The 18,760-nt window shown below is 46.2% G+C and overlaps 1 long non-coding RNA gene across 1 annotated transcript; it reads left to right on the top strand.

Moving 5' to 3' along the window:
- Positions 1–5,777: 5,777 nt before the first annotated feature.
- LOC144139203 (uncharacterized) lies at positions 5,778–18,418 on the top strand. Its single transcript, XR_013316097.1, has 3 exons — positions 5,778–5,899; positions 16,428–16,672; positions 18,247–18,418. It is a non-coding gene; the product is annotated as an uncharacterized LOC144139203 (long non-coding RNA).
- Positions 18,419–18,760: the final 342 nt, after the last annotated feature.

Raw genomic sequence — 18,760 nt, 5'->3', positions numbered from 1 at the left:
TACGTTTGAGGTTGCGACAGGTGGAGGTAGGCTGTAGCATAACAATCCAACGCACATCCCATCTTTCAGCCGAAGAAGGGACGGGACTGCACTCCCGCCGGCGTTACCAGATAGCATGCGGAAGATGTTGGCGAAGGAAGAAAGTTTGTAGTTTATATGGCGACGTGTTTTGGTCTAGCCAGAGACATGTCGAGAATTGAAGTCAAGAATTTGTGGCGCGGAACATCGGGAAACGTGGAGCCTCCAATGGTGAGCCCATAATTTGATACATCACGCCTCGTGAAAGCGATGGCACCGCACTTGCCAGCTGATATTTCCAGACCTGGGGTACTTCGAAACGGAGCAGTAAAATTTATTGCCCGTTGAAGTCTCTGGCCCTGCACACGCCTCTTACGTACAGCTCCATATGGAAATATCATCCACGTACAAAGAGATTTAAACAAACTGCGTCAAACACTTCTCTATGCCCATCATAGTGATGTTGAAGATCGCCGAACTGAGGACCCCACCCTGTAGAAAACCACGAGTCACACTGTATAGTCGTGTCACCGCTGTTTGCTGACACGTAGACGCATCTAACTGTTAAGTAGTCAAACATATATGCATACATGCGACGCCCAGGGCCCGAAGACATCTTGCCGAGCATATAGCTTCGTAGTACACGCAGTCGTGCCACAGGAGAAACGACCGATTGCTCCGGAAAAATGTTCTTCACGCAGTGAGGTCAATTCAGGCATAACGGGATAAAATGGTTGCTTCAGCTGAGTAAAAATAAATAAAAAAATTGACCGCGTATCTGCTCATTTTGCTGCAAATGTCGTCGAAAGACGATACATTTCTGCCGCCCCTACCACGCAAACGTTTCTCTTCTCTTCTCCGCCCACATCTAATGCTCTTCCCCTCCTGTATCACTCCGCCTTCGATAAACACGGTGGAAATTTGCTTGACGCAATTCAATTTTCTCTCATTCTACTGCTAGCGCCATCTACCGGAACCTTTGAACTTGAAACATTGCCACAATGCAGGCTCGCGCGAGCTGTTTTTGCATTTTTGTATCAAAATATTGTTTTCAATGCGCATTTTTTATGTGCTGTTGCCAGCTTAGAGCATCATTTATTTTCGATATTATGAAAACTGAATGTTTTAGTTGTGCGTTTATGTTTTGCCTGAAGCATTCCTAATGTTTTCTTTTTGCTCCACAATGTATAAAAGTATGGAGGGTATTTCCAGATTTAGTGGTTCGGAAAGGTTTAGGCTCATAAACTTGTCGTTCAAGAATTATTTTTCCGTTTGGCCGGAAGACTGAATCGAAGGACAGACAGACAGAGAAAAACGGACAGAAAGACCGAAATTTTCGGGTTCAAGTAACTTAAGAAAGTCTATTGTACTTAAAACACAGAAAGGTGGGTGGTCCTTTCTCAGCCCACAAATTCGCCAGCTGTTTCCCCTGCTCGATCCCGTGGGATCAAATGTCTTTAACTTCAGGCCGCGAGCTGGTCACTTCGCAGCCCACTTCTCCGGGGACGAAGAAGGCAGGGGCTCCCATAAAAGGTGGCACGAGATGCAGGGAGTCGGGCAAGAAGGGCAGTTGTAGGGGTTGTTGTGCCAGAGCGCCCGGCCCAAATCCGTTGCACGGGGCGACGCGCCGACACACGGGGCCGATTCACGCCTCGACCCAAACCAGACCAAACCGCCCGCGGCCGACAGGCCTCAACTTGCATCGCTGCAGAGTCGCCTCTCCTTTTCCGTCGCGGCGGCTCGGCCCAATCATGCCTCGGGTGAACGACCGGTGGCCGTCATGCCGCTGCATGCTTGGTGACGGCGCAGGGGATGCGAGTCCCAACATCGGTGGCAGCGGTGGGATGGCTGATTTACAACAGGGTATTGGTTGGGAGAGATGTGGTGTTAAGGAGAGTTAAGGTGTGGAGTCTGCTCCAAAGGCGGGCGTCGTGGTCGTTAAGGTACGGGTGAAGTGGAGGATAGTGGAGGCGGATGCGTCGGTATCTTAAAGAATTTCAGCGTACCAAGAAGAAACGGGTTCGACGAAAAGGAGTGGAGCTGAGGAGTCCACCTTCGAAAGGAATTCCCGGAAAATGATGTCGCGGGCACCTGCATGAGCCGCCTCATTCTCTGGCGGGAATTTTTTCGCTTATTGCAATACTGTCAATGCCCAGATACGATTGATGGCATTGCCAAGATCTTCCATGCACATTTTGAGCAACTTATAAGAGGATTTTTTTTTTGCCGTTAGAATTTCTTGTTTAATGTGTTCACCACGAGTTACACAACACTAAGAAAAATAGAGCACATAGAATTGATGGACATGCCTGCGCGCGTTGGGGTGAACTATAATAACGCTACCTTAGTCATACCAGGATATTGAATACCCCTTCTGCGAAGGGTTGTGGCAAGCTTTAATGAAGTACCTGCCCTGGCTCTTGGAAGATGCTAAGGGCATGTACGTGACACGTATACCATTTCAGCTCATTAGTTTCTTGAAGCAATAAAGCGATAACCTCAGATATTTCACACAACGAAGTGATAATGCCAACCTGGGCCTGGAAGTACTTAACATATAGACACCCTTAAAATATTTATGCGTAGTAAAATGTCTTTCTTACAACGAACGCAAGCTGCAAACAATATCTGAACGTTTACCCGAAAAGTTTAATTGTGAGGGTATTTTCAAGGCCGCAATTTTGAGGTCTTGAATGGATTCTACTTACAGTAACAAACTTGGCCGATGCTACAAACAAGCTGTAGTAAATAACGGCTTACTAATTATTCTAGCTGGTTTAGAAAAGCTCTCTTCGATATATTCTACCAACAATCCTGAAATCTGGAAAATAAAAAAATGCCGTACGAATTATGCTGCACAAATGTTGCGATACGGATTGCCGTCTTTACGAAATAATGTTCAAGAAATTAAAATTTTTGACAAAATTTGGGTAGTTGGAAAAATACCGGAAGCTTGAAAAAAAGGATTCATTGTAGCATTCCTAAAACCTAGAAAGCCACCAACCTCCCTTAGTAGTTACAAAGCAATAACCCTTACCAGCTGTCTAGCTAAAACGTATAAGCTTTGTTCTACAATCAAACTTCTTGATGTTCATCAGTGTGTTTTCAAAAAAGCATGCTGAACAACTGACCATCTTGTACGCCTAGGAAATACCGTACGAGAAGCATTTATACACAAACAACACTGCCTTGCGGTCTTTTTCGATCTTGAGAAGGCCTACGACACTACAAAGGAGATTTGGAATAATGCGCGGTTTAGTAGAGTTAGGCATCCGTGGTCTTAAGGCCAACCGTTAATTTCAAGTACTCCTGGGCTCAACCCTGTCGAGAACCTTTGTACAGAAGAACGGGGTCCCTCAGGAGTGTATTCTAGGCACAACACTGTTGTAAAAATGAACTTCATATGCAAAATAATTCCAAAGTCGATTATGTATTCTGTCTATGTTGACGATCTTCAAATAGCTTGCACATCTTTCAATGTAGCAACATGCGAGAGGCAAGTGCAGTTGACTATAAATGGACTAGCAACATCGGCAGACAGAAATGGTTTCCAGTTTTCACCACACAAAACAGTGGCTATTCTCTTCTCTCTCAAACGATGCTTACAGACCAATCGGACCCTACACCTCAAGGAAATCGACTTACCCATACAAAAGGAACACAAATTTCTAGGCATAATGTTCGACAAAAACCTCACTTTCCTGCCACACATCAATATGCTTTAAAAGAAAGCTTCGCGAGGTCTAAACATACTTAAGTTCCTGTCACGCAAATACTGGGGTTTCGACAGGGCTACCTTTTACAAATTTACCGCTCTGTTGTACAGTCCTGCTTAGACTATGATAGCATTGTGTATGGCTCCGCGAGACAGTCCTAGTTGAAACGATTGGACCCAGTTCACAATTTAGTTTTACGTCTCTCGTCTGGGGCGATAGGACATCACCCGTAAACAACCTCCACGTCAAAACAAATGAACCACCACTCACAGATAGAAGAGCAATGCTGACATGCTCATACATACTAAAGATCCGTTCACTGCTGAAATACTGTGTTACCCCATAGTTACAAAATGCCCGTCTAGGACCCTGTTTAATAATGAACCTTAACCTATCAGACCATTGCTTATTCGGTTCGAAGAAAGATGCCAAGAACTCAGTATGCTGGACACATTGCCTCAAATTGCCCATAGACAGAACCTACGACCACCTTGGTATAGTTTTCTTACATGTGACTTCACACTAACACGCCTTCAAAAAAGGCACACTCCACGAGAACATATTTTATAGAAATGTTTGGCACTACACGAAAAATACAAATATTACACAGCATTTTACAGACGGTTCCAAACCATCATGCTATGTCGGGAGTGCAGTAGTGCAAGGGAAATGGGAAAAAGTGATCAGGCCACCCCAGTGCGCTTCCGTTTACACAGCGGAATGTTATGCCATTGCTGTGGGAGTACAAAGGATAATGAAGAATAAAATTAATCCCAGTATTATACATACAGACTCTCCCAGCGCAGTCACAACAGTACATTTCAAAAATACAGCTCAACCTCTAATAGGAGACATAATACACAATTTAGTAACAGTCACAGCCCAAGGACGGGAAATTAAGTTGTGCTAGGTCCCCAGCCATGTTGGAATCAAGGCAAATGAAAGAGCCGATGCGTGTGCCGCAAAGGCGTGTAACGAATCAATAGAGAAAGTACAGATTCCTCACAGCGACTGCAAGAAATTCATACGGAGAAACTGAGAGAAACTTGGCAGTCCTCATGGGATAAGAACACCAACAACAAAGTCCACCTGGTTAAACCCATGATAGCAGAGTGGGAATCAAGCAGACATGAATAACGCCTTAAAGAAGTGATTTTATGTCGTGTCCGCATTGCCCACACAAATCTTACACATAAGCTTCTTCTTATGAAACAAGACAAACCGTGATGTGATGATTGTGACCAAGAACTTACGGTAAATCACATCTTACTCTCATGTGCAAAATTTCAGGACTTGAGGAAAAACATTTTAGGCTGTTCTGCAGCGAACAAATTCCATTTCACCCCAGCCTACTCCTAGGAGAGGATGCTGTTAAAAGTTTGTCTTTAGTTTTTTTAAAAGAAGCAACACTTCTAAACAAACTATAACGAGATAAAGCAATTCTTTATTATCCTCAAAAAAACCAAACCTTTTGTTTGGTGCATGATAGCCTTAATTACTTATGTGCCATTAAACAAAACACAACACTTTTCAAGAAATTTCTATGATTCCATTTAATCACATGCGCAGCAGCATTATGCTGAACCCATGATATTGTTACAAGGATAAATATTTTCCTCTTTCTCGCAACTGTATTTGTAGGCTCCTATTTTTTGCAAACCTTGTTTACTGTGCATCTCAGTACTGTTTATTGTCTCACTGTAGATATTGCATAAACCTTGCGTTTTCCGTTTGTGTTGATTTTTGTTAATATAGGCCAATGCCGCTTGCCGCGTATCGCACCGGGGGGCTGTGGCTAGGCAAGCTGTTATACGGCTTTTTTCCCGGCTCCCTTTGCGTGAACGTGTTTTTTTGCGCAAGAATAAATAAAAAATTAAACATAGAAAGGCTACTTACGTTCGATACAATGTTCAGTGTACAAATATATCATAACTTGTAACCGAAGTGCCAACTTTCTTTCTGCGTTTCAGCGTACCACCTTAAAGTTCAATCTGCAAACGTGTATCAAAACAACACCGCCAAATGGGCGCAGGAATTTCCATCATTTTGGGACATACTCCACGGGAAGATCCTGCGAGGCGCCAAGGATTTAGCAGTGAACTTTCTACGAACCAAGGGAAATAATTTGGTATTGGCTGTGGCAAAGCCTCCCTACTGGCTTAAAGGTAATGTTAAACACAACTAAGGGGTTTGATTAACATTTTACATCAAAGGTGGCGCCGCTGCACCGCGATAAGAAAAATCTCCAGCTGACGAAAATTGCAACACTGCGCACACACGTTTGGCAGTGGTGACAGTTGCATCATGCTTCATCACAGTTGCATCATGCTTGTATATGCACAGCATGCTCATATATATGTTGTGCATGTACAAGCAGAATGTGATCAAACATGCTGTGTTCAAATATGCTCGTCAATGTTTAGACATATTGCGCATGCTTTAGCTCCTCTACGTTTATTCACTTGCATCTGTCGGAGCAATATGCTTTGCACCTAAATGAGCAGCATTCCTACGATGTTTTCACGATGTTGTCAAAATTACATCTTTTTGTGCCACTAAAAACGGTCTAAAAGCAGAATACAGTCGTAAAGAAGGGAGGGAGAGTGCGAAATGTCTTCGTTTGTGAGGCCTGTTAATGGTAGGGGATTAGAGGATGGTGTAAGACGAAGTGGGCTCCAGAAGATAATGTGTACTCTAAGGTGAAGTGTGCGGTGATCTTTTGGGTGTCGTTATAGGAAGAGGGGAGCATACACGTCGTTCTATACTGTTTGAGTGAGACCGCTTGATAATGCGATTAGGTGAAGGTTTGGAGTGTCCACGGAATAAGGATTTGTGGGTATCGTGGAAACGAATGGGGCAAAGAGAAATTTCTATATCGAGCTAATTCGCGGCAAAATCAAATTAGATGGCGCAGGTCAGCTTTGGTAGGACAATGGTAGTGTAGTGTGGTGGAAGGCGCCGTACCATTCGGGCACGTTTACGGGTGCATGGCTTGCCTTTTATGGCTAGGTACTTGTTTAGGAATACCTCAAAAGCTCGTGGGAGTTTAGGTAGAGCAGCGATGGACCCGGCCGGGGTGAGGTTTTTTAGGCGGAATTTCTTTTCTTTGTTGTAGCGGTGTATTTGTACAGATGGCGAATATGAGGTTTCCAAGCAAGGCGTCGGTGTCAGACATAAAGTGAAGCGCGAAAACGATTCCCACCAGAACAAACAAAATATTCGGTTTATTGGAAACTCAGCAAACCCATTGGGCATCTCAGTTGAACTGAAGAAGTGGGGTGATATAAGCGCTAAAAGTCAAATGGTTCCTGGTATTTCTCTTCTACGAACCATTATCTCCAGGTTTTCTTTTTTGGCTCATATTTTGAAGTTGGCGTTCCATCTCTCTATGGCTGTCTAGTATAAAAAAAGGCAGACTGGAGCCTGTGACCATGCAACAGAAATTAATTTGCGACACTCTACAGCTACTAGCTTAGAACAAGCTTCATTAATTATACTACGTTCGCATATATTCAGACTGCGCATTCTCTGTCAAATTCAAAATTCTTTTACCTTGCGTCACAACACATTCTTTTTGATTTTAAACATTTTAAAATTTTCCTAATTTATTGCTACTTTTTTCTTGCTATTTCCATACATTAGTAAAAAGAAGCGTAATTCCTCAGGGCTGCTGTATTATTTTGCGAGGCGCCTCTTGGTTTATCTAGACATTCTGCTTCTAGAAAGCTTGCACGTACTACAAGAAAGAGACAAGAAGAACAAACTCTGAGGACACCTAAGAACTCCGTAAAGGGAACCCCGCAGCCATTACCCCCGACTATTCGGTATGAAGTTTGCGATAAGTTTATTGTTCAGCGATCTTTTCCACCACGAAATAAAATAATCTGTTTAATATCACCGTAGCTACGCGAGATTTTAAATCTCCCACAATCGTTCCCTCCTAACACGACCTCTGACTCCGTGACAAAGGCTGCGTGCTCTCTCCCGGAAAGGTGTGTGGGGCGTGATGTTCTCTTCAGCGGTCTTCGGTATATCACAGGCCGGGGAGTTTTCTCTTTTTCTCCGCAACGTGGAGTACATATATATTTCGCAAGCGCAAAATATACAACTCGCAAGCGCGTACTCAGGCTGGCAGAGCGTCTTTAAAGCAATGAATGCTTGTTGTCGAGTGGTTTGGTTGAAAGTGAGTATTGAGTTCGTTACTTCAACTCCGCGCTCACTCGAGTGACCGAAAACGCTAAAACTGTACGTCTAGGTTCAGGCATAGAAGAGGTTGCATGGTGCAGCGCGCCGATGACGGTGGATCGTCACCGGAAGTGCAGAAATAAACCGTGACGTTGACCAGCAACAGCCAATACGACAGCCACAGTTGTAATGACGTAATTGCATTGATGCATAATTAGAGAAATTGAAAATACTGGGGTTGGTTTTCCCTCACCTTTCACAGAGATTTGCGAGCTTACCGCTTCACACGCACGTATAATATTTGACTCAAGTTTTCCTGACAGTGTAATCTAAACGTCGCGCAGGCTTACGTGCACTGCTCAAAGCCTGTTGCATGGTCTCAATAAGGGTTTCGAATGCGAAAGCATTGATGCCCAAGTGAACACCTGAGACACTTTACTTCTGCATCGCGTTGTGGAAGGGCTTCGTTGTCTTTTCGCTTGAGATGCTTTGCTTCGCACTTCGCTTCGGCTTAGTGCTTTCTAATAGCTTCGATTTATCTTTTACACGTCGGCCGTTGCGTGTTCTTTCCGCCATGTACTGGGAGAGTTGACGACGATGGTGGATTTCTCTGCCTGTCTGTTCGCTCGTTCAATTAAATGCGCTCCCCCCCCCCTTACTTGACATGCCGTGTACTGGTGGGGACGACCGCCTTTGGCTATTACCGAGTTTAAGCGTGATCAAAAATCCGCCGTACCGTAGCCATATACAGCTCTGATGTAAAACATGCGCCCGATGTAAGACAGGAACCCACAGCTTTAAATTAACGAGTGGGGTACTTTATCAATTCAGGTCGTAAGGCGACTGTGGGATCTGCCACTTATGAATTTATCTTCATGTGAATGTATCCAAAGCTTGGTGGCGAGTAACGCTTCTACAAATCGAGGTAAAGGAAATCTTTTTTCTACCTTCAGGTGGTAACTTTAACTTCTAAGACTGGTCAGGAGCAGTTGAAAAACGGTAACTCTCTCACGCTACCATCAGTACGAACATTTTCAGAACATGGGCCCTCTCGTGCCAGGTAGCCTATAAGAAAGCAGAGGAGAGGAGGGGAGTAACTAGACCATCACACACACACACATTACATATATAAATATAAATATATATATATATATATATATATATATATATATATATATATATATATATATATATATATATATATATATATATAAGTAGTCCGGGTGAGTGAAGGTAATTTAATAAGGCAAACTTGTGCCTCCTAGCAACTCCGCGAAGCAGTCCCTTGCTCCCGCACACCACGCGCTAAACAGGCGTTCGAGCTCGCCCTGCTCGCCCCACGTGCTCTCGCGCACAACTGCCCGAGACACTCTCCTCCTCCTTGTCGTCGTCGACAGTTCGTCGACACGCGCTGAAGAGAGGTGGCTGGAGGCGTTCCCTTCCTCGTCGTCCTCTTTCAACTTCTTGTACACGTGACAATATCTCTCTCTCTATATATATATATATATATATATATATATATATATATATATATATATCTATATATATATATATATATATATATATATATATATATATATATATATTGTAAGCGCAAATCTTAAACGTCCCGTCATCAGGCCATAGCTCAGTATTATGACTGGCCAATACCGCCTTCCTGTTTCGTCGAGCAGAAGCCTATACCGGTCATCGACCTTCCCATCCCTTTAGCACCCTGGACAATCTCGGAAAACATCACCGGCAATCTCACCAAACCTATTCCCCGCTCTAGAACGGCAACAAGATCTAAACGTAGCCTTCACTTGGAGAAGTCCAAACTTCCCAATGAGATCGACATCTATACCGACGCCAGTGTGGCAACTTCGCATATTGGCGTAGCATGGACCTGTCCTGAAAACCCATCCCTTGGAGGTCAACTCTCCCTCAGACACGATGGTGCAACTGCACTGGAAGGTGAACTCCATGCCATCAATGGTGCCCTTAATCATATCTGCTATGACCTCAATACCGGACCACCAGCCAAAATACGGATTCTAACGGACTCGTTCGAAGCAATTCAAGAACTTCGCAAGCCACTCTCCCTCAACCCGCTCGGCAACTCTATAATCTCACTCAAAGAACTCCTCAAAAGCCACAACGTGCACATCAGAATTGACTGGACTCCAGGCCACGAGGAAACCGGCCCAGGGAACCAGTCCGCCCACGAGGCGGCACAGGAGTGTTTGAACTTTACGCCTCCACTGGTTCCCCTTTCAGCATCCACACCCACTCCTCCAGCCCTCCTACTTGTCCGGCTAAAGAAACGTAAAAGACAACGTTACCAACAGCTTACACCCCCTGGGTATCTTGCCAACATTGTCTCCTGCAGCAGATCCGAGGAAGTATTCATTAACAAGTTATGCGCGGATGCCGCCTACACTCCTCACATTACCCAGAAATGGACAAGATGCCCCAACACATACCCACGATGCCCCTACTGCAACACTGACGTCAAATCAAATCTCCACCACCTAGTGTGGACATGCCCACACTTTGCCAAACATCGCCCAGAAAGTTTAACAAACATTAATCCCGGCACCCTACCACATGAAGCACATACTGGATTAGACGCATCGTTATTACGAACAATTGCCGCTTTTGCAGTTAAGAGTGGTCTGGCGCGAGTAGTCTAACTGGGGCCGACCCCGGTGAAGACCTCCAGGCCCCCATAACACGAATCCCCTGTTTGAATATGGACCTTGATTAGTAATCCCCTTCCCTCCATCCCTCTCCCCACTCTACGGCAAATGCCCTCCTTGATCCAATAAAAAGACTCAATCAATCAATCGTGTTTCGTCGTCGTCGCTGCATTGGGTGCGTCCATCATCATCTCATCGCTCGTCGTCTTTCTCGGACGCGCGATCAACGCCATCGTGGTTGATCCTGTCCTGGCCAGGGTACCGCTCGCTGAATAAACGTCGTCCGCCAAGTCTCCTGGCATTGCCTCTCAAGTGGTGGAGCGTGCGGTTTGATCCCTTGCCCTCCATCTCTGAGTGCACCCCTGGAGCTCCGTTCGGGTCGTCGCTTACCGCAAGACACCATGCCTATGACAGCGGAACCTTCCAGCGGAACCGGCAGCCGAACCAGCGGTGCGGGTTCAGCCGCCTTCCCACCTTACTTCGTAACCAGCCACCAGCGGGACCCGCCGATGTTCAATGGCCTTCCGGGTGAAGACGTCGAGGAGTGGCTTGATACCTTCGCACGCGTCAGCGCTTTTAACAGGTGGGACGACCACGCGAAGCTTCAAAACGTCTCGTGGTCCCTGGACAAAGCAGCCAAGACATGGTTTTTGGACGATGAGCGCCGTATCAGTGACTGGCCGGACTTCACGACGCAACTGCGCCATATTTTCGGCTCTTCCGCTGCTCGCTCTGAAGCCGCAAAGAAGCTGGAAAGCCGTGTCCAGCAGGCTCACGAGACTTACACCTCGTACATTCAGGGTGTTCTTGCGTTGTGCCGCCGCGTTAACAGCGACATGTCGGAGGGAGACCGCGTTCGTCACATCATGAAGGGTATCAATCAATTTGCGTTCACGGCTCTCGCTCTTCAAAACCCGCCGACTGTCGCTGATGTAACCACGACCTGCCAAAGGCTGGACGAACTGCAGTCTATCCGTCTGCAGCAGGAGGTCATCACGCCGCAGTACCCCAGAGATGACAACCTGCGGGCGCTGATACGGGCTATCATCCGTGAAGAGCTCCGTGATTACCATTCTCCTTGTGCTCCTGGTGCCTATGTTCAGCCTTCTGCAGCCGGCCTACGGGAAATTGTTAAAGAGGAACTTGCCGCTATGCCAGGCCTCACTCCTCCCGACCCTCCGACTCCTCTGGCGGTTCCATCTTACTCAGAGGTTGCTCGGCGACCATCCATGCCGCTGACCCCGATCCTGGCTCAACCTGCGACCAACTATGTGGCGGCCATTCCTACGGCTCTGGGTCCCCGTTCTTCCTACCAAGCATGGCGACCACCCCGACAAGACATAGCTGTGGGCCGACCGGTGTGTTATTACTGCGGTATACGTGGCCACATCTCCCGGTTTTGCCGCCGGCGTCAACAGGACGAGCGACGTGGCTACGACACCTACGAGCGCGATAACATGCGTTTTAGCTACGGCTTCCGCCAACAGCGGTATACGTCGCCGCCACGTCGTTCTCCCTCTCCACCTGGCCCCGCTGACTTTCCTCGCAACTCCCGAAACGAACGACGCCGGTCACCATCACCACACCGTCGGGCTGTGTCGCCTCTGCGACCAGTCTTGCGTGATACCAGCCACGCGCCGGAAAACTAGGTCCTGCAGTTTTGGGGGGCGAAACTGCAACACAAAGGGAAAATGTAAGACCCCCGGACCGGCCATGGAACACTTTGACTGTCATTGTTGAGGGAATTCCTGTTGACGCATTGGTAGACACGGGTGCCAGCATATCTATCATTCATGAACGTTTGTGCTCTCGACTAAAAAAGGTGAGGACTCCTTATTCGGGCCCAGCTTTGCGTAGTGCGAACGGGGATATGATTCGGCCTTCAGGATATTGTACTGCGCGCATACTCATCAATGACAGTCGTCACCACGTTCAGTTTGCAGTCCTCTCTTCGTGCGTCTATCAAGTAATTCTGGGTTGGGACTTTTTACGTTCGGCATCTGCTATCATCTCCTGTGGTCAGCCAATGATTGATATCGCAAGAACAGAGCTCGCAAGTGTCGATAGCGGGTCAGATCTACGTTTGGTGACGACCTCTGACTGTACACTTTTCCCTGGCCAAGAAGCTGTTCTTTCTGTGTCATCAGACCAAATTGTTGACGGCGACGTGTTCATTACACCAACGGGAAAATTCTTTGTTAAAGGACTGTTAATACCGCCGTGCCTTGTCCGTTTTTCTCGTGGATCTGCCTATCTCGCCGCTATCAATTTGACGTCGGAGACCCTCTTGGTACCCCAGCACGCCGCTATTGCTTCTGTGCCCCCCGGTGATGCCATAGACGTTTGTGCTCTTGAGTCTTTTGCAACAGTGGATAATTCTGCTGATCTTAAACCACCGGCTGTCCCTATTGGTGCGAATATCAATCCCGACCTTTCAACTGAGCAAACGAACACCCTATTGACCCTACTGGAAAAGCACAAAGCTTTATTTGACACGAACTCTTCTCTTCTGGGGCAGACTTCTCTGGCCACTCATCGTATCGAAACGGATGGTTCCTGTGTCGTCCGTCGGCGCCCGTACCGCGTTTCACCTAAAGAACGTAAAATTAATCAAGAAAACGTGGACGACATGTTGAAGAGAAATATTATTCGTCCCTCGGCTAGCTCCTGGTCATCACCTGTGGTGCTAGTTCAGAAGAAAGACGGTTCCGTGAGGTTTTGTGTGGATTACAGGGCCCTCAACAAGATCACTCGCAAGGATGTTTATCCGATGCCGCGCATCGACGACGCGCTCGACACCTTGCAAGGGGCAGAATTCTTTTCTAGTCTCGATCTTCGATCGGGATACTGGCAGATCCCCATGCACGAAGCTGACAAAGAGAAGACAGCTTTCGCAACACCCGATGGCCTCTACGAATTTAACGTAATGCCATTCGGGCTTTGCAATGCTCCCGCTACATTTGAAAGAACGATAGACAATGTCCTTCGTGGCTTTAAATGGAAAACGTGTCTCTGTTACCTGGACGACCTTGTTATCTTTTCGTCCTCATTTGCCGAGCACCCTCAACGCCTGGACCAAGTATTAACTTGTCTGAGCGAGGCCGGTCTCCAACTCAATGCAAAAAAATGCCACTTTGCAACCACATCCATCAAAGTATTGGGGCACGTTGTGAGCAAAGATGGCATTCGCCCCGATCCGGATAAAACGAGAGCCGTAATAAATTTTCCGCGACCCCTTCGTCAGAAAGAACTTCGAAGTTTTCTTGGATTGGCTTCATACTTCCGTCGATTCATTCGGAACTTTTCTGCAATAGCTTCACCCTTAAACAAGCTCTTAGCTACTGGCACACCGTTTACCTGGTCTAACGAATGTGAATCAGCGTTCCTGGAGCTCAAAAAGGCTCTTACTTCTGCACCCGTACTTAGCCATTTTAATGAGAACGCTCCGACGATACTCCACACCGACGCCAGTGGACATGGTATTGGTGCTGTGCTCCTCCAACGCAATGCAACATCTTTGGAGCAGGTGGTTGCCTACGCCAGCCGGACATTAACGCCAGCCGAGCGGAACTACGCAATAACCGAGCAGGAGTGCCTGGCTGTAGTTTGGTCCGTTCAAAAGTTTCTACCATACTTGTATGGTCGTCACTTCACCGTTGTAACGGATCACCATGCACTCTGCTGGCTATCCTCTCTCAAGAATGTAACCGGACGCCTTGGCCGCTGGAACTTAAGCTGCAAGAGTACGATTTTGACGTGGTGTACAAATCCGGCAAAAAGCACTCCGATGCCGATGCACTTTCACGCTGTCCGCTGTTGTCAACAGAGGAAAGTTGTCAAGCGCCACCTCCGTCAGAGCCAGCTATTACTATTGCCTCCACCGAGCCCGTCAGCTCGGCGTTATCTTCTAATCTTCTCTCCTTACAACGAGCTGACACGTACTGCCGCAAATTTATCGACCTTCTAGACGGTTCAACCCAACCTCTCAACAGCCGTTCACGTCGACAACTGAACAAATTTAAACTCATGAATGGCGGCTGCCTTTACCACGTCAACTATCATCCTACTGGCGACAAATGGGTCCCTGTGGTTCCGCGTTCCCTTCGGCAAGAGATATTACGAACTTTTCACGACGATGCTACCGCTGGTCATCTTGCCTACATAAAGACATACGATCGCATAAAAAGCCGCTTCTTTTGGCCTGGGCTTTCAACAAGTGTTGCCAAATACGTTTCATCCTGTGAACCGTGTCAACGCCGTAAACAACCCACCTCGAGTCCAGCTGGGACGCTACAACCCCTTCCCTGTCCTTCGACTCCATTCGAAGTTGTAGGGATCGATCTGTACGGACCCCTTCCAGCCACCCCAGCCGGTAATCGGTGGGTTGTCACCGCGGTTGACCACCTGACCCGCTATGCCGAAACAGCGGCTATTCGCACGGGTTGCGCTTCAGTGGTTGCGGATTTCTTCTTGCAAGCAATCTTCCTGCGCCATGGTCCACCTCGCGTTCTGCTTAGTGACCGCGGAAGAACGTTTCTCTTTACTCTTCTTTCCGAAGTTCTTCGTGCCGCTGAAACCGTTCACAAGACTACGTCCAGTTACCACCCGCAGACAAATGGCATCACTGAGCGCTTCCACCGTACTCTTTCCGACATGATTTCCTTTTACATTCGACCGGACCACACCAACTGGGACACCATCTTACCTTTTGTCACCTACGCCTACAACACCGCTGTACAACAAACCACAGGATTCTCTCCTTTCTTCCTTGTCTACGGCCGTTCCCCTTCTTCGGTACTTGACACATCGTTCCTTTCTGCACCCGGATCTTCTACTGCAAGCCTGCCCGACCAGTTTGTTTCCTGACTTGCGCACTGCCGCAGCCTTGCCCGTATGAACACAGCAGCCTGCCAAAACAGCCGCAAGTCCCGCTACGATGAGAGCCATCGTTCTGTCTCCTACCAACTTGGGGAAGAAGTCCTACTGTGCACCCCTCTTCGTGCCCCTGGGTTATGCGAGAAGTTCCTTCCCCGCTTCATTGGCCCCTACACAATCCTCGCGCAGACCTCACCAGTTAACTACCGCGTAACCCCTACTTCCGGTGTCAGTGACCGCCGGTGCCGTGGAACTGAGATCGTTCATGTTTCCCGAATCAAGCCTTTTATTCGACGGGCTTCCTCTACCTGACTGTGACGGCCAGGATGGCCGCTTCCGCGGAGGGGGGATAATATTGTAAGCGCAAATCTTAAACGTCCCGTCATCAGGCCATAGCTCAGTATTATGACTGGCCAATACCGCCTTCGTGTTTCGTCGTCGTCGCTGCATTGGGTGCGTCCATCATCATCTCATCGCTCGTCGTCTTTCTCGGACGCGCGATCATCGCCATCGTGATTGATCCTGTCCTGGCCAGGGTACCGCTCGCTGAATAAACGTCGTCCGCCAAGTCTCCTGGCATTGCCTCTCAATATATATATATAGATATATTCCGCTCCTAGCATATATTCAGCTCAACGACGTAGATATATATATATATATATATATATATATATATATATATATATATATATATATATACATATACATATATATGTATAAATATATATGTGTAAATATATATATATATATATATATATATATATATATATATATATTTGCTTATGTGCGTGCGCAACACATGTCACCCTGGTTCACAATCTGCGCTCTTACTTAGCGCATTTTAGCGTTGAATTATCCATAAACGCTCTTAGCAAGTGTCAAACTGCGTCATGTTTATTCACAGTAGTTGTATCCTGTTTTTATATGTTCACGATGAGCGCATTTATTCGTGCAGACGTTTACAGCGAAGAGATGGTTAGACGCACCAATGACAGCATCGATGTTCAGACCTGGAGAAATGGGGCCGGTGGAGTACTGGATTCACAGTGTGGTGATCGCTATGAAGTCAACGACGTGGATGAGATAACCGTCGACTCTACGGACGGCAGAAAAAACCGCTTTGTGAGCCGGGAAGACCACAGCAAGTGGTACGTCGCCCGGCACAACGGACTCTTCTGTTTCTCTTCACTAAACCGCATGGTAAGAATGTAATAATTTGTTGCATTGGCGCCGCAAAAAATATGCGCAATTATTCGAAGAAATATTTCTGCTCCTTTAAACCGAATACGTTCCGTGAAGGAAGTGCTGGCGAAGTTAGTAATTAAAATGTTATCTATTCGGCAAAGCGGGATGCCTCGTGCGGGACGTACTGACATGTACAACGATATCTATACACCAACGCGTACAGTGGGTGCTCAAAAGGCCACTAATGTACTGGCAAATGGACGCGCCCCCTATTTTCCCGGTTTGGTGCTGCGGGAAATTGTATGTTATAGCGCTATACAAGATAACTCGAAAATGTTTATAAAATTGCGTTCTTTGAGTGCCTTAACGGATGGTCTGGTTATCTTGTATTTTTAGTGCGGGTAACGTGTATAAATTGTGTTGAGGCTTCAGTAGTAGTAATACGATATGAATCAACCAGTCAATCAATCAATAATCTTTATTACGGGCCCGGTAACAGCGATGGAGCTGACGCACGACTAATAAAATAAAAATATTCAACGAACAAGCAGATAACAAACCGCACATAATTAGAGTGGTCGACATCAAATAAATAAAACATAGGCGGAGAACAAACGAGAACAAGTAAAAAGAGATACCACAAATCAACTACAGTCTTCTTGTAAAACGGAAGCAGCATATCAATGCGGGCGCTTTTATTATCGTTCACTGGGGCGAGACCATAGCAAAAAAAAAAAAAAAGGACTAAACAAACGGGGTTCAAAGTGGCATCGATGTTGCACTCAACGAGCCCCACAACAGAAATTCTACATCAAGATATTCATAAAAAGAATGACAGTAATACACAAAATAAATGAAAAAACGTGAGAAACCCACGAAACAGTTTTGAAAACATGCAACTAGTAGTTGGTAAAAATAGCAGTAAAGATAAGAAATAGTAGAGAGAAAACAGCAGATAATAGACTTCGTATTAACGGTAGTCGACTGTAATTTGTTTCAATAGCTAAATTTAAAAATCCCGGATTGGTTCGGATGGTGTCCTTATGATCATTACAGGACTCCACTAAATTTTTCTCCATTAATTCTTCTGTTTAACTGTCAGGCTCAGCGAAGGTGGAAAAGGCAGCGAATCTGACAAAAGAATGAATTAGAAGGGAAACAAAAAACTGGAGGAAAAACATTGGACTGGGTATGTTGTAGAAATGCATGCTATACAGTACGATACCGTAATCCAGAACATGCATGACTGCTCCAAATATAGCGTCTTGTACTTCCAACGAGGAGTGGCTAATTTGATAACGAAGAGCTTAATAAGGAAGTATTAACAAAATGATGAAACGTGGGTTCTCTACTAGCATGATACAGAAACACCTCAGCCCATTGGGTTCGACTGCGACAGTACGCTCACACGTAAGGGCATTGCCCTTCACCATTACCGCCACAGAATTTACACAATGTAAACTACCGATATAAGTAGCTGTAGAAGGTTTGATCAGTAGTAATTTCTTTTTCCGAGATTTGCATCACATCTAAAAAGATAACCTTAATAATCGTGTAATGACATGCGTGTGTTCCTCACCTTATTTCAGGTCTCTCAATTCAAGCGAGGCGGTGAAGTAACTTGCTTGATCAGCAGGCATTTGGCTAATTTGTTCAGAAGAAGCATCGCTAAAAGAACCACTTGCGGCAGTAGGGCCGAATAGCTCCATTTGACTGGCTAAAGATCGCCAAATAAAAGCCTACAAAAGTAGTCAACCATAAGTGCACGTGTTCACATATGTTCACGTGTGTTCCTCTATTTTTTCAGTCGATCGTGTTTATTGAAGTGCCAGTAAACAACGCTTAAAATATTGATGCTTTCATGTTGTTAGTGAGCGCAGCATTTAGATTATAGGCTTTGCCGAGTGGAATGCTGTGTTGTTTCAGCGTCACCTTGGGCAACACGGAGCACGTTGCTTTGACGCCGACGACCGATATTTACATGATAATGGCAGGATTGAGTCTCATGAGAGTTCGCAACAGAGTTGGATGCTATTTTTACTAAAGTGGTTGTTGTTGCACGGTCACTCTTCAGTAATCAAATTTTGAGGTTTTACACGCCGA

This window comes from Haemaphysalis longicornis, unplaced genomic scaffold, assembly GCF_048455015.1.
Source record: "Haemaphysalis longicornis isolate Haplotype H1 unplaced genomic scaffold, Haemaphysalis longicornis Haplotype H1 scaffold_5, whole genome shotgun sequence".
In the NCBI taxonomy this organism is placed as follows: domain Eukaryota; kingdom Metazoa; phylum Arthropoda; class Arachnida; order Ixodida; family Ixodidae; genus Haemaphysalis; species Haemaphysalis longicornis.
Note: the sequence above shows the minus strand (reverse complement) of the source record. Positions and strands in the feature narration are given on the sequence as shown.